The 22,966-nt window shown below is 42.9% G+C and overlaps 1 long non-coding RNA gene across 1 annotated transcript in view; it reads right to left on the reverse strand.

Moving 5' to 3' along the window:
• LOC118176919 overlaps nucleotides 1-22,966 on the reverse strand; it is a 181,201-nt gene that overhangs the window by 76,887 nt on the left and 81,348 nt on the right. Inside the window, exons 5-6 of the long non-coding RNA XR_004755571.1 lie at nucleotides 15,378-15,493; nucleotides 858-963 (exon numbers count right to left, since the gene is read on the reverse strand). This is a non-coding gene — a long non-coding RNA (uncharacterized LOC118176919). The remainder of the gene's footprint in view (nucleotides 1-857; nucleotides 964-15,377; nucleotides 15,494-22,966) is intronic.

The following is a 22,966-nucleotide window of genomic DNA, read 5'->3' on the forward strand; positions in this document are numbered from 1 at the left end:
CTTCCCCTAGGAAGGGACCAACTCTAAAAGCAATTCCACTATTTCAGGGAAAGCAATTCCTTAAAGGATTAAGCATGATCAGTGGTACTTTTAAAAACACATTATTTTTATTTTTATTTTTATTTTTTTGTCCACACAGAACCATATTCTATTTAAAGTTGTGAACACTTTGTATTCACTGCCTTTCCTCCAGCATGGACTGCTCTTTACAATATACTGTAACACTAGAAAGCTTTCATTCCAGAAAAGGTGTTAGCCTTTAGAGTTTGTACATAGTTTCATCTAAGCTCACTTATTCCTCTGTACTGGAGGGGAAAACGTACAAAAACAACAGGATTGAGTAAAATCTACGCCTGTCTACATTGCAAGACTTCAAGGTGCTCTAAACAAGTACCTAAACAAAAATGCCTAAATCATGCAGATGCATGACTTCCTACAGCAGCTACACGTAATGTATTTGGCATTTTTTAGCTTCTGGAACTCAGCATTTTGTTATACTAGAAAACATCCAGTTTTCTTCTGAATGAAAGACATCTTTTGAGGAAAAAAAAAATCACAGTACAGATACAGTTCAGTGTGTAGAAATTGTTATTAACCTACTTTCTTTAGTGACAGACAAAAATGGTACTCTCCACTAGGTACAAGAGGGTAAAAAAAGGTTTTACATAACAAAATCATGTATATACACAAGTAAACAGAATTTAGGTAAGACCTTGAAAATGCTACAACAATCTCTGCATGGCTGAATTTACACATGTAGTCCATTAAACTTATTTCTTTAGACACCCTGTTTAGATGTTGTTTCCTTCTTTTAAAGTATTACACACTGAACACATGATCAGTTCCTTTGCATTTACCTTTCTGTTGGGTATGTGAAAACTTGCAGTGGGCTCAGAGTTCCTTGATGGAAGTCACAGGTCTTTTCTCTTTGCTTGTTTCTCGTGATGATCATCCTCTTTTAGCCTGTGCAGAGATAGACAAAAGGGAGAGGAAATAAAGAAAAGCTCTCATTTATCTCCACCTGTAAGATTCTTTAGAAAATTAAAACAACATTAAAAATAACCTATAGGTTAGGTGTATAACCTATAGACTATCAGGAGCTCTAGAGCATGGTTGTGAGTTTTCTCTATATCATTCATATCATTATCTGTATCATTATCATTCATTGTACTGCCTTGGGAAAGCCCACACCATTTCTATTCCTCATGTGCCAAATCATGAAGTCTCCCTTCCTCTGCTCCTACCTCTGTACAACCTCACATCCACCCACGCTCATTTTGCCCTCTGAACTGAAGCAATGACCCATTTCTTGTGATTAACTTAGCGTAAGTAATAAGATATCATAGAGCTGATTGATTTCCCCAGCAATAGTTATTAACCAGCTCAATTCAGAGGTAAGCAGAGCTATTATTCTAAACATTGATTCCTGAACAGGATTGCCAGAGAGGGGTGTGCTCAAATGTACACAGCAGGAATGCAAACATCTAGAGAACCGAAATACTCTGAGCTCTTGACTATGTTCAGTACCAGGTGCTTCCTAAGCCAGGAAGGGTTTCCTGTGTTTGATAGCACTAGGTAGATTTTCTTCCACAAAATAATCTAGAAGCTTTTTTGGATCTGCAACATGCTGTGGCAAAGAGCTGCATAGCTTAAACTTTGTTTGAAGAACAAGTGGTATCTGCTTATTTGGAACTTTTCCACTTGCCTACCTCATTTGAAGCCCTCTTGGCTCTTGTAAGGCAGATGGGACCTACTACCTGTAGGGGAAAAGCAAGTATATGAGGTGACAGAAAGAAATACATGGTGTGGGCAACCATGATGTTGTCACCTAAGTAGAGCACGTGACACTAGAAAGCAGACCAGTAGAGAACACACAAAAAATATCACAGAAGTCAAAGGAAGTTCATAGAGCCAGTGAACAAAGCAGTCATACGTGCGAGCTATTAGAAACACTAAACAGCAACAAATAGTCCTGCTGTAGTTCAATTATACTGCCATCAGTCTCAGTTCTGGTCCAAATAGCTCTCTCCTCTCCTAGAATTCAAAATGAGATGTATTACACTCTAAAGAATCTGAGTAAGTGTATGTGTGCCTATGGGACTTTTTCAAGTCACTTATTTGTCTGAATGCCATTGATTTTTCTCCTAATTGTTATTCACTATGCTAATTTCCCTCACAAATCTCACATGCTATTGATCAAAAAGTAATAAACTCTCCAGCAAACAAAACAAGCATTATTGCAATGTTGGGAAAACATCATTTAATATCAATACCATATTTACAATTATCTTTAACCCAAATTTCACCCGCAATGCAATGCATAATCAAAATCAGAGAGCTGCAGTCAAAAGGGTAATATTAAAAGACTCCCACTAGGCGATTTTCTAGTAGATTATAAGAAGAAAGGCTGAAACAGGACAATCTCAACAGCTTAAGATATACAGTTAATGCTATAAATAAGCACTGCTGAATAAAGTATACCCTCCCCTGCCTGTCTCCTTTCTTCTGTTATTTGGAGACAGTCACCATGAAGATAAAACAGAAGTAAGGGCAGCATCGGTAGTGGGGCCAAAATAACCTATGGAGGATCATGCCTCATATAAATTGTGGTTTCTACATTTCATTTTGTTTTTTTTTTTTTGATAAGGACACACTGGATTTAATCCAGTTTCCAGTACGTCTGCTGATTTTCCTCATCTTGATTGATAATGGTAGTAGTAACTAAGTGGTAGCAATTTATGATCGTTGCAATCCAAATAAATCCTGTTCCAAACAAATCCCCCAAACTATCATTCATCCTTTTACCCCCATAATTTTTTGAATTTTGCCTTTAATTTCTTATTTTCTTCACGCTAGTTTGAAAATTCCTGCTCCTTTCCTTCTCTAACATACTACCAATTCAAATTCTAAGCCAGTTGCTGCCAAGTCAATGAACTCAACCTGGTGAAAATAACTACAGGAGAGATCAGGTCCCACAGGGGTCCAGAGAACTATCCCAAACTTGGGCAGTGAAGTCAGATTTTCATTAACCCAAACAGAAGGCATTCAGCTCTTCCTTTGTTTCCTTTATCACCAAAGTATTTCTTGGTAGAAAATCAACTTCGGCTCACTGTGTACATTTTTGACAAACTCAGATGGGAATTTCACCCTGCACTGGATATTGTGAATTGGGTTTGATTGCTGAGTGCAGACAGAAAGGCATCACTGGAAGCACATATATAACAAACCTGAAGGGTTGGAGGGTAAGGCAGCTAGACAAAAGCAAGCACAAACAACTGGATGCCAGGACCATGCTGCATAGTTGTGGGGAACTCAAAAGCTGATTGAAATCCCAGAAGATATCTTTATCTGGCACCGCGGCTCATCTTTATTTAAATATGAGCATGGTCTCTGATATTTGGGTCTGAATCTTCTAAATTCACAGGGTTTGGATATAACGTCCCAGCTCAGTCCTGCTCTAAGGGACTCTAAGGTTCCCAGTTATTTTCCTACAGTTTTCTCTTCCTGCCCTCTCTGGACAGTTTAAAATCTATCTTATACTAGTCCAAGCACACTCAGACTCAAAGATATTATTTCCAAGCTGCATATTTCCAAGAGCTACATGTCACAGAACGTGATGAACACAGAAATCTGTAGCGTGGGTGGATTTGTGAAAGAAGAGCTTTTGAGTGTGGCCTGCCATTCAACTCTGCACCTGGCAAAGAGTGAAAACAATCCGAGCAAGCCAACTAAAACAAAACAAAAAGCAGGAATGGAATCAGCAATCTCAGGGCAACTATTGCCACAACCCTCCTACAGTTTCACGAATCCCACACTCCCCCCAGCCGGAGGACCAGCCAGGTTTCTGTCACTAACCAAAGCCACCGGCGTGTGACCGGCCACCTCCCCGGGGAGGATCACTGAGGTAAAGGGCCCGCGCCCTCACTGGCGTACAATGGCACCGCGCCAGCCGCGACATACCAGCCACGATCCAGTCCACGTTTTTTTGCATCTTCACAGGCCGAGAAGGAATTATTTTTGTCTCTGCAATTATTTCTGACTAATTTCTGCCATAATACCTCTTTGCATCCAGCTCACCACTGGGAGAAGTAAACCATTTCTCTGGTGATATCGAGCTAAGGTGCCAATCCAAACAGAGGTTACTAATGTAGTGCTGAAAAGTATCTCTAATTAATTTCATAATATTTGAAATTCACAGTCTCCTCCCCACACACCCACTTCACTAGTATTTTGAAATTAAGTCAATTTTTGGAACAATCTGCAAATAACGATATTAATAACACTCAGTAAATTGATGGCACACCCTTCCTTGGATGGCTATGTTCACTCCTCACTCCATTTCAAAACCAGATGTAGCGGAAATAAGCAGCCTAAGAATGGACAAGGAAAGGTTTTACGTTCAGGCAAAGACTTCCATATGACATTGGCAAAAAGATTTGATTTAGTGAGAAGATCAGGAAGAGTGAGCAGCAGAGCACAGCGCATGTGTTCTTTTTTACCCTTATAACAGAGAAACAAAGGAACATCAGGTAAAGATGAATGAAAACAAATTCAAAACCAATAAAAAGAAATTATTTTTCCTATGCAGTCCATGACCAAGTTATGGGGCTGATTGCCTCATATGAAATATCACTGAGATAAGTATTTATAAAGATCCAAAAGGGATTAGTCATTGGCACTGCTAATCAAAACAATAAGTTACAACAAAAAGATAAAAATATGGTTGGGTACATGCCAAGTATTAACTGCCTGAGATAAAAATACCTCATGTGCAAAACGCAATTCCACAGTTACGGGGTATCGTGTAGGGCTCCTTCTGAAGTATCCTGGCTGGCTACCGATGGAGGCAGGATATTGGACGCGAACGCTTATGGATCGGATTTGCTGAGGCAACTCACAATTTCTTACTTACCGATTCAGAGGGCGATAGGTGAAATAATGTGGTGGTGCCAGTCAGGCGGTCACTAAAATGTGTACAGGAAGATCCTTTTCAGCAAAGATGTCAACAAGTAAGCTTTAGACACTCACCTGTGAATGAAAAACTCCTTTTTAACCAGTACAAAAAAAACAACAAAGTAGTCATATCACGAGGAAGCTGAGGAAGGAATGTGCTGCTGCTACTCAAACTGTGTCCAGCACAGACAAACACAAGCTTTCTGGCTCCTGGCACCTTTTGTGTACGCTAAAATTAATAATAATTTGTAGCTGTTAACCTAGGGAGTGCACAAAGCCTACACACATCCTCCTTCCACTCAGCAAAACACCCATATTTCTGGTTCTCAAATTCATTTCCAGGAAAAGGGTGTCAAGAGTGCCAAAAGAAGGCAAAAATAAAGATGGGCTGCAAACAGTTTTCATGTCCTGCAGAAAATAGAGAATAAAATATATCCATATCAAAACAGTTTTGTTTTGCTGGGCAGCGAAGGACATTCTGCATTTTTCCTTAAGAGTTGCAGACAAGGTAATGCATAACCTGGTGGGCAGAGCATTTTCCAAAGATACAGAGACTTAGGGTCGCCTGACTCAATATCCAATCAATTAGGCTATTATCTCTCTCTCTCATTTGGATTTAAAATTCCACCTTACTTGAGATACCTTTTCTGAGAAAAACGTCATCAAAAACACTAGCTCGTAGAAAAAGCTTGAAATTCAATGAACAACTTGATTTCCAAACCAAGACTTTCCTTTTACCAGATACCAACTAACTTTAACAAGGACAAAAGCTCTGAAACACCACACAGTTTGCTTTTCTTTCTGCAACAAATCCAGACACCACAGAACACCCTCACCGTTCAGTGTGACAACTTTTACATAGCTTAACACATCATCACTAGTGTTTCCAAATTACGCAGGCTGTAGGTCATGGTCAGCAACAACAACAAAGTGTAACTAACCTAGGCAGTGAAAGCACGACCGCATCTGCCAAGAAGTGCTCACAGAACTCATCCAGAGATCTGTAGTCACAGAACTACACAAGTCCTTTTTGCTTTTCCAGCTGTGGAGACTCCTCAGTGCAGTGGAAAGGCAACTTAACGTATTCATCTGCTTGAGCAGCCTTTGCTAGATACAGGCTCAGTTTGTGAATCTTCCTTAAGCAATCACAGATCCTCCCTACAAGCTATTATTTGCTGAACGGTTCGAATAAACAAACACGGTCTGGATGAAAACCGTTTGTGGTAACTTTTCATTTAAACAACCGTGTTGTGTGTTGAGCCGCTGAGGGTCATCCTGAGAGCCGGGTTTTGCTCAGCCATGCTATCACCTAGTCACAGATAACAACATAAATCTCCGTGTAGGCAGCACTCCCCTGTTTTTATCAGTAGCACCGAGGCAAGGCAAGCCTTTCTGCAGCACAGACCTTCTCGTGTTGAGCTAGGGTTGAGCTGAGCACACACTGGCTCCTCCTGTTAGTGCCATTTCTGCTGTCAGTAACACACAAGTTCTCTTTTTTTCCAAAGTGACTCCCAGCATCATCACACTATAGCTAACAATGTAGGTAAGCCTGTATGATATTTAAGTCACGTTTTGTGCATATAGCACATTTGGTAAAATAAAAAATGGAAAAGTTCCAAAGCTTATAAATTCATGACAAATAAGCATGGAAGAATTTTTAGGGCTACACTTGGGAACATAACAGAGAAGAGACTCGGAAGAATTGGAGAAGAGATTGAGAAGATTGTCACACTGATCTCTATCGAAGAAGTCCCTGCTAGGTTAAGGTAAAACAGGCGAAATCTGGCTTGTCTACCTAAAGGAACACGAACTGACAACTCTCACCACCCCAGACTGTACCGTCTCCTGCATTACTGGGTGTTTGGTATGGGAAGTTCTTAGTCTTTCTTGTAGGATTTTGCATCCTTGCATTAACAAATATTCTATGTAACAAGAACAGCAGTCCAGGTATCCCACTTACCAGGTAAGTGTCCTAAGCTTATCTAAGAGAATGAGTTTTGCTCTCCCTATAAATAAAATCCAAGTGCCAGTAAGTGAGACGCACAGCATTTTCCACCAAGCAGTGGCTGAAGCATTCTCCCATGAGACAACATTGCTTTCCTTGAAGCAGAGGAAGAAATCAAACATGGATCTTACATATCCATTGTTAGGAAGGCCTCTCCCACCACAAACCTCTCCCTTCAAAGAAATATGCAAGTATTTCATGTCTTATCAAACAGTCTTGTTCTGAATGGAGGAAAACTATATATATACATATTTCTGCCTACATCTTAATCATTTCTCGCCACACGTGATCTTTTGGCCTATCCATGACAGAAGGTGCACTATCTCCACAAGTGGAAGCAACAATGCAGCTGTACTAACACAAGATAGAAAATAACCAGATTTCCAAGCGCATGTGCTTGCTGCTTGCTAACTGAAGACATTCCTCTTGGAATCTCAACCTTTCTTCTTCCCATCTCCACAAAGCGTTTTGAGGCTGTTTGCGTGACCCTTTCCAGAATGAAAGCATTCTCATCAAAACACTTCCCCCTTTGCTGCTGACATCATGAAAAGATATTTTCTAATATCTGTAGAAGTCAGGGTGGATACATCCACTTGTTTTCACTATTCAGTGGTGAACTAAACCACACAGGGCCAGTCAGATATCCCACAACTTTCCGAATGTCTGCCTTACCTAGAACCTGTAACATGTTCACAGTCACGCTCATACAGAGCGGTGTGTTGGTTTTTTTTTCTTACTAAACCAGCTTATTCTGTTTTTCCACTCCCAATGCAGTTCTCCTTGGTCAAAAGTTATCTTCAACATAGCTTAATAGCAAGAAACATTCCGCAAAGGCTGCATAGCATTATTTTGTTCTTAACATACTGGGAAATAAAGTGTGTGGGTTTTGGATTCTAGGATCCAGACCATCTGTTAAACCTATCAGAGGTTTGAATTCTAATTTGCTGTTGATTTAAAAATAGTCTCAGCATTACCCTGTCATTTTCTGTAAATTATATATTATTTAGTTTGCCATTTTTAAATATTATAACGTCCTTCTTCTCTTTTCTCTTATGGTTTAATTTAGATTCCTTATCATCTGCACTAGTACCATTCCTCCCTCCCAGTAACTGGTCCTCTTCTCTGTGCTATGCCAGAGAACCTACCAGACTATTCACAAACTTGAAAGTCAGCTCAAAAACTAAAGCTAATGTTGTAATATGAACGCAACTTCATCACTGCTGCAAGAGGTCATCTTTTCATAAAAAGCAAAAACCAACAGTTTGTTTATTCTGTGGAATTCATCAGTTTACCCATAGTCACCATACTAATAACATATCTCGCAGTAAGTTGCACTACTGCTGTAGGAACTGGCAATTAAGGTATCAGTGCTGCATGTTTAAAACCAACAAGCTTCACAAATATGTCTAGAGAGCCTCAATCTGCATTTATTTCAGAATTAAAATGGATTTCATTCTTCTATTTTATCTTTTGCAGCAGTCCCAGCACATAGCATCCTGGGCTTGGCCAAGGTATTGCCTCCTTGGGTCATCCCCCGAGGTTAAACGGGACCTACTTTTCAGCTCACTCCTAACGGATACACAGGAAACTACTTCTGCTGGATGTAACATTGGCCTTTGCTGCCGAAACGACTATCAGAGCAAAACAACAACAAAACAGACATCGTAGCAGCAGGTTACCTGGATGCTTCTGTAGTGTCTTTTAAAAATTGTTTCTATTTGTATGTGCACACACTGCAGAAAGGAAAGTTGCTGCTTTCAAGCTCTGGTAGCAGCAAATGACAAAACAGGCTCACCACAGACAGTAGCAGAAACTGGGACTGCACTGGGTTCCCATCTTCACAGCGGGACCCAAAGGATACCTGACACTGCAGTTCCCCACTGGCTCAGCTTCCTAATGTATGATACAGCAGAGTTTCATTAAGGTTTTGGTATTTTACACTTACTTCTTATCTAACACTAGCCAGGAGAAGATAGACTCAGAGTCTGTATGTGGTACACTTTCTGAAAACATTGGCATGTGTTCATATTTTGTTTCCTGGCACATTCCTGACCCACCACTTCAGACACCTGATAAGAAAGAGTTCTCAGGCTGAGTGGGAGTAGTGCATGCTCTATCTTATTAATTACTGGTAATATACACATGTCTAAAGCGGTGATTCTCAAACATGACCAGTGGACAATACATTTATTTCTCATTACTCAGTTGTGTTCTATTCTAGCTATCTAAACTGCAGCTGTGATGAATTTGGGTGGCTGCAAATGTCGCCGCATTAACAACGAATTGTGTACAGGTGGTTATATGCAAGCAGCTCCTGCACCCAAGAGTCCGGACTAAGCAGGAGGACAAACAGGCAACAGGTGGGAAATGGAAGAAAAAATGAGATAGTAATATGACAACCCTCAAGAGCTTATTTAATACTTCAGTTGATTTTTTTTTTTTCTGTCAATAATCAATCTTGAAGTAGGCTATCCTGGAGTTATCGTCCCTGCATGTGCAGAGCAACTCTACCTCTCATGCATGCTGAAAACAGACTAAACATCTGCCTAACATTCACTGGAGATAACAGACCTACTGCAAACTGTATAATACTCAAGAGAGTTCTTCCCCCAACAGCCAACTTTTCCTGTTATAGATGACTAAAAATTCAGAGCTAAACACCAAAAATCAAAGTAAGTGGATCTCATTAGATGCAAAGCCAGCATTGCACCCCTCCACACATGGAAATCAACCACTGCTCTGTACCTCCAAAGATCTGGTCAATTTGTCTCATTGCTTGTAGAATTAGGAAATGGAGTTTATAATGGCTTAAAACATCAAAAACTTTCAATATCTACAGAATTATATAACTTAGTCCTTTCGAATTGCAAAAGTCTAATGCAATTAGAGGTTTTGACCTCTCTTGTACAGCAGCCCTAGAAAGGACAAGCTTATTATTACATAAAGTATCTGGGGGAATTATCATCAGGAGCTATCACCTACCGACCCTAGCACGCAGAATGCCAGAAATTCCTGTGACTGAACCTGCTGGCCATAGAGCGTCTGGACTGCAGAGAAGGACTCCCAAAAATCTCCCTAAAGTTCAGATTACTGTATTTTTCCATGTAATTTTAAATCGCCAGTTCCAGATTTTAAGAACCTAACTCATACTTCAGCCACTTTCTCTTTCCAAGTCATGAAAACACAATGCAAGTACAAGTACTTGCAACACAGAAGTACTTGTCCACATTTAATGAAGATGCTTTTGGAGCCGGGGCCAAGGCTTCTAGGAACTGTACCACAACAAGGAGCACAACGCAGCTGGCTCACACTACGCTTCACCGAAGCTCCTGTGACAAAATCCACCCATACTGACACAAAAATTACTATGGAGGGATCACCAATGAAACAGTTATTTCACTCTGCCAATTCTTCCTGGGATTTAAAAGCCCACGGAGGCAACCAGAAAACACTAAAGCAGAAAAAAAGCAACTAAGAAGAGCTTAGTCAATGAGACCAGGGAAAACAACCCATTCGGCAGTAAAACAGAGCGAGCAGACTTCACAGAAGAGCACACGGGGCTTCGCTGCTTTCTCAGAGGCATTTTAACTCCCTTCATGGCTCAGCTCCTCCTCACCCTTGGCGTGCAGAACCGGGGCTGGGCGCTGAGGCCCGTGCCCAGGAATGGCGCAGCGCTGAGGGACGCTGGGCCTCGGCCCCGTCCTCGCCCCCGCTGGGGTTTGCTTCATGGCAGGGACAGACGTGAGAGGGCTGCGGCAACACATGCTGGTGGCCTCCGGCAGACTTTTTAAACCCTAAGTGTACATTAAGACTTTGTTTTGGCCAGAGTCTGATTTGGGTGGTTTATTTTTACTACTTTTTAATTACTCTAATTGAAGGGGGAGTATTTCCCTTTGGTTCTGCCATTCAGCTGTTTCACCTCCTCCCAGCCACTACTCCCTTCTGAGGCTCTGCCTGCAAACACCACTGTTAGTCACATTTCTGTGTTGTGCTGAAGGTTGGTTGGGCATTCCCCCTCCCTCTGATTCTGTTAGAAAATAGAGAACAGATGAAATTTCATTTAACTCCCTTGGCTTGTAGGTTGACACACCCTACTCCTCATAAACACAGGGATTAGCTAAGTCCTTCTAATAAACAGAAGAGGAAAAAAAAAAAAAAAGAAAAAAAAAAAAAGATGTCCACTATTTGTTTAAGGGATTTTGTGTTTACAAAGGGGAGGGGAACATATGTGAGCAAACCTGCTATTTAGCTCTGGCTGAGAGAGGGCAAAGGTGGCCCAGACTGAGCAGGGCCCTCCTCGCTACCACCTGGATTTTGAGACAGCCCCTTCTGCGTTAAGGCAGGGAACCGCGCATGGTCACCTTCACAGTCCTTCACAGATAGCATCTGCATTCTCGTGACTCTTGCGAATACTTAGCTAAAACTTTTTTTTTTTTTTTTTTTTTTTTTTCCTTTTTTTCCTCCTCTGGAAACTACAGCTAGAACCCAGACCCGCACAGTAGTCTCATTAAGTAATTAACTGGACTAAATTCATTGTTTTTCATATGTGCATTCAACAAAAGAGCAAGAAGCAGTTCTGGTAGCTGAAAGGTGGCAAAATGCCTCCATGCTTTCTGAGCACGTGGAAGGGAGCAGGCTTCCAGAATAACTCGAGCAGCGTTCAGCACCTGCTTCGCTAACACAGAACAGGCTTCCAAATCCTCTGCAGATTTTTTGCTCAACATTTGATATCCATTTTTCACATCCAATTATTAATCTGCATACACTGAATTCTTTGTTTTCTACAGATCTGCCTGATTATTTAAGCCCTGGAATAAGAAGGCAGAAAATGAGAGAGAAAATGAAGATCTGATTCCCAGATGGATGCTAAAATTGAGGGGGAGGGAGGGCGCACACAGACTAAGTCATTATAATTCAGGATTTATTTCTTGTACTGCAGCCTTACTAAACAAACATTTGGATCAGAAGAGGCAGAGTAATTTGGGATTTAGTAGTGATTTCCGTGAACGACCCTGATTTATTCAAAATTCTCAATGCTAAAGCTTCACGTTTTAAGGTCTTCCCCATCCTCTGTTTTTCAGGACCCTTGGCTTCATTTTACATTTCAGCTCTTACAGGAAGAACCATATTTAAACAGATCTATCATCACCAATGCGACATAACGGAATGCCTTTTATTTTTAATGCTTTCAGGATATATACACACTGTTATAGGTATTCCCCAAAATGTGGGGTCTACATAATAATCTTGGAGATCCATTAATAAGAAGACACTTCTATTGATTATCTCAGGTTCTTCTGACCAGGAGAATAAAACTCTCATGAGAATTCTTGTGTAAATCTGTTTGTTCACTAACGTATCTGGAATTCTTACAAAATCCCCAAATAAACAAGTCCATTGCTCTTTTAAAAATGTTTTCAATTTTCTGATAAGGAAACAGATCCTGAAAAGGTCAGAAACAGCACCAGCAGATTAGTAGGTGCTTCCACTGATTGCAACTGGGTTATGCAAAACACATCTCATTTCCTTTGAGCTCTCAAGCCAAGGTTTGAATACAGAGAGTGCGCAAATATAGAAGCACAGCTGCTTTAAGCTTCCTCCGAACCCCACTCATAATGCACAAGTGGTGCTCCTGCACCAAACTGCGCGGCGATCAAAGCCAGCTGATCCTGAGTTTATCAGAATGCTACTGTTCAAACTGCACTTGAGTTTTTACATTTTCCCCTGGTATATTACACGGGGGCCCTTGTAAATCTGATAAAATGCTGGAGCAGCTATAGCTACTAAGTCTTGCTTATGTCTCCCTTCCCAATGTTTTCGATGCTCTTGACTGCCTCGTGCGGTCACTGGGGTTGACTGCCTCTAACTCAGCTCAGTAGGAATTGTTTCTCTTGTACTTTTCCTGTTTCAGTGGATCAGATACAGACACATATAACACCCTTCACGTGCCTATCTCAGAGTGCTTAACGTTCATTAAAATCAAATTAAATAGAACATATATATATATATATTAGATTTGATTTTAACACATGCAACTCAGAGGGGGAAAAAAAAACTTGGTTATCCAGGCTAACTAAGCCTGGCTGACTACAGAGCCAACTTCTTGCACCTCTGTCACCGTGCGGGCTGTGTGCCCCTCTCATCTACACAATGACCACAGGAGATCTGCCACTGGCCTCTCGGTAAGTTCTGATCCAATAATCATCATCTGCATTCAACAGAAAAGCACCCACCAAATTCAGTGTATTTAAGATCAGATCATTAAGATACAGTTCAAAGACTGGTGCTTGGAAATTCCCTGGGCACAGGTTACAGAAAACACGCTTATGGTTGTAGCAGCCTTAGATCACAGGAGACTTTAGCAATAAGGTCATCTGCCCCTGACTAGACTGGAGGGTTTTCTGATGGAAGCAATGTGAAACGTGCTTTCTCAAGGCTCCACCACATTCCCACAGCTGCTATCAGGTAATAAGCACAGGAGCGGCTGGCTTAGCTGTGCAGTGCTTGTGTACTGTTACACCCCATGGCCTTGTGTGTCTGCTTCACCTTATGTGGCAGAGGCAAGGAGCAAAGCTGTAAAGCTGTCCTCCTTGAACTCACAAACCTTTCCAAAGCACATCTCTGCACATGGGCAGCTTTCTTCCAGCTGAAGCAGCTCTGCTTATCCATGCTAAACCTGCCATGCAGGAAACCATTTCCTCTTATTTTCTCGCCATAAAAAGTTAAATTATTAAAAAAAAAAAAAAAGAGAGAGAAGAAAAAAGCAACATTTTCTTGAGTGGCTACAGGTCACTCTGGATCAGTGAGGTTTAACTTTAGCATGTTGTGATGAAATATTAATACCGAGTCAGTGTGTTTATTTCTTCAAGCGTCTGGAGCCGCTGAGTGTTTATGCCTCGAGATTAGCAGGAAGTGTGTCCATGCATAGCAGCCCCGTACTTAGAAAGTCCGAGATTTCAACATTTGAAGACTGTCCATGGGAAATCAGCTGCATTGGATTTTGTGTCAGTTCTGCCGTGAGACAGAGAGCTGCTCCCAGGGGATTCCAGCCCCATAACGAACCAACAGACTGTCGGCTTAATACTTAAATGCTAGAAAGGCATGTCTCAGTCCCTGTGTTTCCATCACAAAGTATTTAGACTCATCTGGAGCAAATAAAATTAGGCCAAAAACTTACCACCAGCAGTGGAGATGGTAAGAGGGTCCCAATTTAGTCTCTGTGACAGCAAACACCCTCTAGTCAGGCACAGCCTTCTCTATGTTTCAGCATGTAAACATTGCCGGTTAAAAAAATATAAAGAGAAATTTAGTTCTGCAAGTTTAGAAGAAACATATGAACCCATCACCCTGTAAATGGACACGATTTGGTGGGTTATGAAAGATTTCCAAAGCCCTTGTAGGACATAGCAGCAGAGCTCACGGAGGTGGGGCCAGGAGAACTGTATGAGCAGAGGTCCAGGACACCCAAGGCTGAGCGAGTGCCAGGAAATCCATCGCCTCCCTCAGACCCAGCCTGCTCCAGTTCACTCCATAAACATGCAGGACAGGAAGCCACTTGCCTTTCCCATTTGAAAGGTTACAAGGGTCCTAAAGGAAGGGCATGAGTAGGAGCAAAGGCAAACGTAGAGGAAAAAGGATACTGCAATGTCCTGCCCCAGTTTCACAGTCTGTTTGGAGGCAGATCCACTTCCCCTGTTCCTACAACAAGTGGAAACAGGATCTGTATTTTGGCTGAGAGTCTCTCTTATGTGTCACTTAAGCGGGGCCATCTCAGAGTTAGTCTTTTTAGGCAGGTTTTTCTCCAAAGAGATGAGTCACAAAACCAAGGTCCTGGCCCCACAGCAATGTTCAGCCTAGATTTCCGTGTTAAAGCTTTCAGTCTGGCACTGACAACTGGTACCAAGCAGCTAGAGCTGCTTGAAAGGAAATGCAAGCTACTGGGCTGATTTGGCTCTGCTGTTTAGGAGGAAATACAGTACAATGCATTGCAGCTTTTTATGCAGAACAATTTTCCACCAAACGGTATTCCAAGACGCCTTTCAGAGCAAAACACAAAATGTTAGCATGGTGAGACACATTACGAGACACAAGGATTATTTCAAGACAGGAGGAATATTTGCACATGCAAACATCGTTCGGCAGATTAACAAAGCAGAAAGCAAAGGGGATGCTGCTGGCAAAGCTGCCAAGGAGATGGTCACACTGCCAGTGATCATATGTGACTGAGCAGCCAGAGGAAAGCAGCGCTCCTCGTCATGGGATAGATGCACAGAGGAGCTCTCTGAGGAAGGCTGAAGTTTCCAAGGGGCTCGTTTGCACACAGGGAAGGATGAGGCAGGCTCAGAGCAGCAAAATCAGACTAGCTACTGCTAAGGGTTTTTTGTTGTTGGTTTGGTTTTTTACCCCCGCTTGTGCTCACCTGTGGCTTTCAGACTGTCTGGCTGAGTTCATGTCTGGTGGGTCCCTGCTGAAGCTGTGTAGCAGTCTCATAAAGCCCTTGAAGATAACTCCGTGCTCTACCAGTTGCAATCTAATCTGCATATACAGAAATACAGAGGTTTTTAATTCTAGCCCAATTATGAAAGAAACAAATAATGGATGTTTTAGATTGATCATCTCTGCTACCTCAAATGTGTGTCAGTACAGATTCCTTTTTCAAGTACAGTGCCAAGCTCTCTGACATTATACACATCACTATAGATTAATCTGATTTATACTAACAGCATTCAGCTGTGTAAATCTGACAGCAAACAGAGATGCCGCTGTGATCCTACAGAACTGTAATCGCTGGGATAGCACCATGGCATGCAGCATGGGGGATGGTTCCACCCCAGAATAATTCTTTCACACACCTGAAAAAGAGAGAAAGGCAAATCGACGTGCCCCTTTCAGAGCCCCTCCAAGAATAAAGGTATGCAGCCACCAGCACACCCAAAGATTATCTTTGCCTGACATCAACACTTGCAGTGCAAGGAGTAAGACACATGCACACAAAGAAAAGCCGTAAGAGTACTGTAATAAAACGAAAGGAGGCTGCTCCAGGCATTTGACATGCATCTTGGCACTTTTAATGAGGAAAAACAAAGACTCAAAGTGCATCCTCAAGAGCTTACGTGCACTTAGGTACATGTGTGCAAGAGGGAGCGAGGGCAGAGACGGTGCTCAGTGCTCGGGGGGAGGATGCTGCTCACCGAGGCCCATCAGGTAGCAGTAAATCTCCAGTGCCAGGCACACCCCGCCTCGCTCCTCACGCTACATTAGGCATGTTGTACTCCCTTTGGTTTATGGAGGCTTGTGGTGCTAAATGAGCTAGAACAAGAGCAGCAGTATCAGGGGATTGAGTGACTGTCTCCACCAAACAGCTCCACTAAGTAAGAATTTATCCATTTCCCTCTTAGGCCTGCACCAAGAAAGGAGTCAAAACCCGCACCCAGCCCAGCTCCTGCGAGTGATTCCTGCACACCCCAAGCTGACAGCTCCATATGCTGCCAGCCAGGCTCTGGGGAAGATGTCATTTATCACTGCTGCCACTAAGGGTGCACTTTTGTCACTTCTTAATTCGTGAGTCCCTGCTCTGCAGAGAAGCAGCACACCTGCTGTTTCTTACCAAGTCACTGGTCTTTGTGAATGGACAAGACTCACAGCAGCTCTCTGGAAAAGAAGATACATGGGCAAGCAATGCCTTAAACCTATGGGTGAGTCTAACACCCAGAACTGCTGCCGCCCTCTGGCATTCTCAGCCCTCCTGGAGCCAGCTTTCATCCTGTCTCTCCCTCAGTAGCCTGCAGTTGCCTCTGCCCTTTCAGGATTTTAAATCAATTCACTTTTTTTTTTTTTTTTTTTTTTTAAATCATCTTTAACATGCACGGTTCAAGCCGCAACTGTATGATGCTAATGCCGTAAAAGATCACGAGCAAATTTTGCACAAGTGCCTAGGTCGGTCAGGAACATAGGTGGGCAAAAATCCAAAACCAAATCATTTGCCAGACATTTAAAACATTCCAAAACATGTTTTCATGTCACACTGGGGCAAAAAATCAAAGTGATCTAATGAAAAAAAGAACTGGGATGGGATGTTAGAATAACCCAACAGTCTGTACATTTGGAGTGTACCGTGGGTTCAAGTGGAATGTGGATTCAAGTTCCCTCTGTAAACTCCATCTGCAGCTTCAGCCTTTAGCTTTCAGAGCACTTCGCTGCAGGACTCCAGCCCGTCTGATAGGCGCTGAATTCTGACCAGTATCATGAAACCACAACTTGACCAGTCGTCTGCATTTGTGAACAGATACCTGCAATGCAAAACCACACACACAGGAGAACTGAATCTGAGCTAGAACTGCAGGATGATCCACTTGATGTTAACCACCACATCTCAGAGAAACGGTCCTTGTGTTACAGGCAGCATCCAGTCAATGCCTACCTAGGGATGAAGAGCAGGTGGAAAGTCAGGAACTGAGAAAGCCAAAAAATGAGCTTCATTTTCACCACCACTGAACTCCAAGATCCTCACCACCACATGCAGTTCTAGCTGCCTCAACAGAAAAACACAACGGCACAATTGTAAGCACAGAAGGAAAAGCCCCGAGGTTGACCAAAGATACGCAGGGAGGACAACGAGACAAACTAGCCTTCTGGAAACGAGGCAGGACTAAGGAGGGCTTACAACAGAACTCTTAAAAAGCAGAGCTCAGGAACAACTACAAAACCACCAGCCGCATGAGGAAAGTTCTTAGGCCACGGTTATCGACTGGTTCTAACCCAGCAAGAGCTCGGGATTACCCAGTGAAAGACAAACAGAAGGCTTTGAGCTACAAAAGAAAGATCTTTTCATCACATACATATTTAAACTGGAACTTGTTGCTAAGCAATGTTCTGAAGTCCAAAACATGTGAGCAATTTAAAAAAAGGAATTAGCGTTTGATGAGGAGGGGTTGGCCCACACAGACAACAAGTATTTGCTGGGAGCCTTGGGGGTACAGCAGGACATGCAAAATCCTCATCTTGCTGCAGGAAGGAAGCATCTATCTTAGATGTCACACACTTTTGTAGCAAAGCTTGCCATAACTGCATGACCAAAGTGATGAAGTGTACCACAAAATACCCGTCTGCCTTCCGCAAAGCAGGCAGGCACTCTGAGAGGTGCAAAGAACATGGGCTGCAGGACACCTGAACTCCAGCTGATCACTAAGGGCTTTAAAGCCTGCAAGGTCCTGCGCTCCTCCCTTTTTCTGAATAAGCCAGGACCTTGCCTTGCTCAGAAAGGCTTTCTGGAGCTGTGTGTTTGTTGGGCACATATCACATGGATCTAGAATGACAAACTGCTAACCAACATCAACGCCATTGTAGACCTTAAACTAAGTTTATATGTATCAGAATGAGAACTTTCAGGAATGAAAAATTAGTGTATATATTTAAAATGCCTATCCTGACTCTGGTACCATATCAGTTCAGTACTGGGAAAGAAAAAGGAAATTGATTTTGTTGCTACCCATACCCTAGTACCCAGTAAAGCTTTAAAAAGCAGTAATCCACAGATCTGGGATGGAGAAAACCATCGCAGAGCATTAGTTCTGGTTTCCTCTTCCCATTCTCACAATGCCGTTTGTTCATACAGAAGAAATACAAATATCTACAAATATCCAGACACCTACCTTACGGCATACCCTGCTGGCCATAGTCACCCATATGGAGGGCATTATGACAGCCCACCAGGACAAAAGTAAGGGAAAACATTTAGAGGCAATGCTTAGCAGAACATATAGGATCCCTCCCTCTCGCTTCCTGACCATCTTGGTAAGAAAGTATTTGCTTGATTGCTTTAAGAAGTTCTTGGCCACACCTCATTTAACTTATTTTCCAGATCAATCAGGTCAAGTCCCTGAAAAATCCCCTCAGGTTGCCTCTTTAAACATTGACTTGTTGCCTTTTAAGCAAACAAAATAGAAGTTTCCTTTTCAGCTGGCATGAGCAGGAGTCCAGATGCAGGGCTCCAACCCAAAAACAGCATTCAGCAAAGGACCCACATACCAAGCAGGATGACTGATTTTTGCCTGCACTTCCCCTCCCCTTTTCTTCCTGCCTTGGGAAATATTTGGGATGCACAAGCAGCCAGCCTTTTTTAGACATTGCCTGCTTCGAGGAAGAAAAGAGTGGGTGAATGGATACAATAGGCCCGGCAAGGAGAGCTGTTTAATCAAAACCAGTCACGAACAAAAGAAAGCCAAGGAGCCCAGGAGGATAATTATATTTCACACATCAATTAACATTCTTTCGCTGCCACTTAAGAAATCCCATTTAATTGCCCTGCCTTAGTCCTGATTGTGTAAGATGTCGTACAGAAGGTGAATTGGCTGCAGCGGAGGGTGCCATGTTACAGACAGCACACAAAGCTGCGGCGGTGGAGTTTGTCCTTCTGGTGCCTTAACCCTGCCTGCCCACTCGCACGGACAGCACTAATGCCTGCTTAGCTTTAACAGGATCGCAGGCAGGGATCCAAAATCTCATCTCAGCTGCCCTGCAGTGCTTAGTGTCAGCTCTTCGTGTTCATACCACAACAGCAGCTAAAGGCTGCAAGAGATCTCTGTGAGCAGAACTAGATGCTCTGTCCCTGCTAGTTGGAAAGCCGAGGACAAGGAACAGTCCTTACCTGACGGCAGGAACTGGGCCCTGCACAGACTGAGCCAATTTCATTAAGCAAGGTCACGAGAGAAGAGCTAAGAAGTGGCCTCAAATCCCTGAGTCTCACCTTCTTAATATCAGCTATTTTTCCTTCACTGGGATTTCTAAATACCAAAGTAACAGGAGAAAAAAAAAAAAAAAAAAAAAAAAAAAAGGCAATCATCATCAATATCAAATCCATTTTTCATTTAAAGAGGAGGGAGTCTGGGAGAAGCACAGTATGCCCAGTGTTTCCGAACATAAAATACCTTTCTTCCATGTATAGAAACATCAAAAAGAGAAAAAGCTTGAAAGCTAAGCAAACCATTTCTACTGGAAAACCAGTGAAAGAGCTAGCCAAAATATTTTTCTGGTTATTTATTGGAACACATTAAAACATTACACGGGTGGCAAGTCGACAAGCCTCCTCTGCCGGCCCTCTGGGTCACACCACAGGCATCCTCAGCAGCACAGCAGAGGAGCGCTTCCCAAACTGCTCCTCTCATTGCACAGTACCCCACCTCCTCCTGCGGTAAGATTTTGTAGCTGCTTTTGTTTGCCTTTTCAGAATTAGATTACACCTTTCAAAGCCCACTTTGAGCCCCCCTCCCCTGTGCTGCCGTCCCTGTGGCAGCACGGAGCACTGCAGGGTGCAGGGCCCCAGCCTGCACCCAGGCACCGCTCCAGGACAGTTCGTGTTTGCCATTTCTTTTCTTCCTTCCTCCAGATTCTGCCAAAAAGCACCCTGACCATTTCAGAGCATCTGTGGGGGCACTTCTGCTACTGTAAATGCATCGGTTTGAGAGACAGCTTCTGCTTCTTCCATATTCTCAACCGGTTACGGCAACACAACTTGTACGCGTAGAGTAAGCCTTCAGCACAGACTGGGCGATCCCCCATGTTTCAGGAATTCAAAGCGCACTAATACCAGGATATCTACAGAATTCAGTCCAGCCTCACTGAATAATCATTTCTAAAAGTCTTGCAGGGAAAATGAATTAACTTCTCTCCACTTAGTAAGGATAACGAAAGCCAAATTGATCAGCGTGTCTTTACTGGGTGCTGTGTATCTGATAAAGGAAAACCTTCTTACACATACAGCACGTTGTTATTTTTAAGCCACGTGATTACTAAGAAGTAACAGATTTTATTAAACAAATAGTTAAAAATATATGAGTTGTGACAGCTACCAAAAAAGAGTACACAGGAAATCATGAACATTTTTTCCTGTTCTTTGAAGTGGAGACACTTTTTTCACCTAAAAAAATACCAAATAGATTTAAATTAACTGAAAACATTACTTTTTTTTTTTTTTTGATTAATTGCATGATCCTCCCACAAAGTATTTGACTCCTTAGGCAGTCTCACCATATGGACTTAAAAGTCTCCACGGATGGACTGCAGCTCCGCCACAGGTCTGTTTCAAATCAACTCGCTCCGCTCTGTGTCTACCGAAGACAACATTTATGCAAAGGGACTTAGGAACTTCTGAACTGAACGCACTGGTTTCTGTTTTCTAAGCAGCTTTCCAACACACTTTCCTTATTGTCAGATAAGTAGAATTATAATTATTTATTATTCATTAATGTATCTCTCTGCCCTTTTTTATAACTAAGACTTTTTAAGTAAAAAAGTAGATTTACAGTTTATAGAACACATCTTCAGATCACAAAACAAACATTATAGAAAACTTAATTAATGACTGTCTCAACCTAAAGAAAATTCAGCATCTCCGGTTTGCTGACGAGCGGAGTGATGCAGAAGATCAATCTTTTACTCAAAGCCGCCTGGAACACTTTGACAGGAGCAGGATTATATCGGAGGAGCTCCCAGCTCCCCCTCCAGCACTTACTCCACGAATCCCCGCTGCCATCACAAGCGTCATAAAGTTTCACTGTGCAGCACGAGGCTGTTGAATAGAGTATCATCTCCCTGGTGCATCAAAACCAGTATTTTGAACGCGCCAGCTGGCTCCTGTCCCAGCATTAAATCATGCTCGGCTCCCCGCTGCATGTCAATAGTTAACACACACAACGCCTTTTCTCTGAACCCTCGCATCTCCCTGCTCAACTACTGGCGAGGAGGGAGGACAGGGCTTGTACCAGAAGCACAGGCAGACTCACGAGGCACTGAGCAGCGGGGCTGGCGACGCTGGAAGATGTTGCGGTCGGGACAAAAGCACTCAGCCCAACGTCCTACATGAAACTTAGGGTGGCTGCTACTTAGGGTGGCTACCACAGAGCCCACAAAGGACGAGGTGGAGTGCGAGGACACTGCTGACACCCAGGCTGTACCGGGCTGCAGGCTCCAGCAACCATGCTCCGCTGCCCTCCGCAAAAACGTTGTCCTAGGTACTCACAAGCTGCAGTTTGCCTTGGTCATCCCACACTGCTTTGTAGCCGCAGTAACTACAGCTGTGGGTATCGCAGCTCTGCATTTAACTGTCCAGATACCCCCAGTGACCTCCTGGCTGCCACGACACGTATCCTGGCATCAGGAAGAACCGCACTCTGGCTTAATGCTGAGCATGACCTGAAGTGATGGCTGAAGGGGAGAGAGTTTGGGTCTGATTCACGGAGATGCTGAGGTGCTTGTGCTGTTGTGTCAACCTGGTGGAATCAAACAGAAAGGAACCCTAAGCGTCACTTAAGGAAACTAAGACAAAAGATCAACTTTCACCATCATCAGGAAGGATGAACTAACAAAGAGAGGACCGTAGTATTCTTTTTCTTACCAGACAAATCCACACCAGCTTTAAGGAGTTACATATAATAAGCCATTGAAGCTTACGTTCAGATGTAGCCAACATTATCGTGGACACTATTTTACATCTGCAAGCAGAAACTTCCTGAGACATGCAGCTCCTTGCACCCTAAACACCCACGCCAGCAGTCACAAGTCTCGTTACTGTTATTGCTGAAAACAGGCCACAAAGGCAGCAATGGAAGTAAACCTGCCGTGAGTACCAAACCAGCGTGTGCAAAGACTCACGAGATTAGCACCTGCAGGGGAAAAATGCAGACGTGCACATCATCACTTCTCTGAACCCCAAGTACTAGCCATTTGTTAAATCAGCACCGTAGTCTATTGGAAAGCGGGAATTTCTAAACCTGGTCTTCAGCTCTGATACAGGCAGGAATTTCCCATTAACAGTGTCTCTTTCCTCAAACCCACAGCAGAATTCTGCAGGGCACCTCCTCAGTAACGCAGCCTGTCACGAGCACGTAGAGCACGCAGTGGCTTCCAGCAGAAGATGCAGGCCGTCTGTCTCCATCCTTACCTTAAAGCTGCTCAATGCCTGCACTCTGAAAAATGCAGCTATGTGCAATGAAGGCTGCCACACGTAACAAA

This window comes from Oxyura jamaicensis, chromosome 20, assembly GCF_011077185.1.
Source record: "Oxyura jamaicensis isolate SHBP4307 breed ruddy duck chromosome 20, BPBGC_Ojam_1.0, whole genome shotgun sequence".
NCBI classification, from domain to species: domain Eukaryota; kingdom Metazoa; phylum Chordata; class Aves; order Anseriformes; family Anatidae; genus Oxyura; species Oxyura jamaicensis.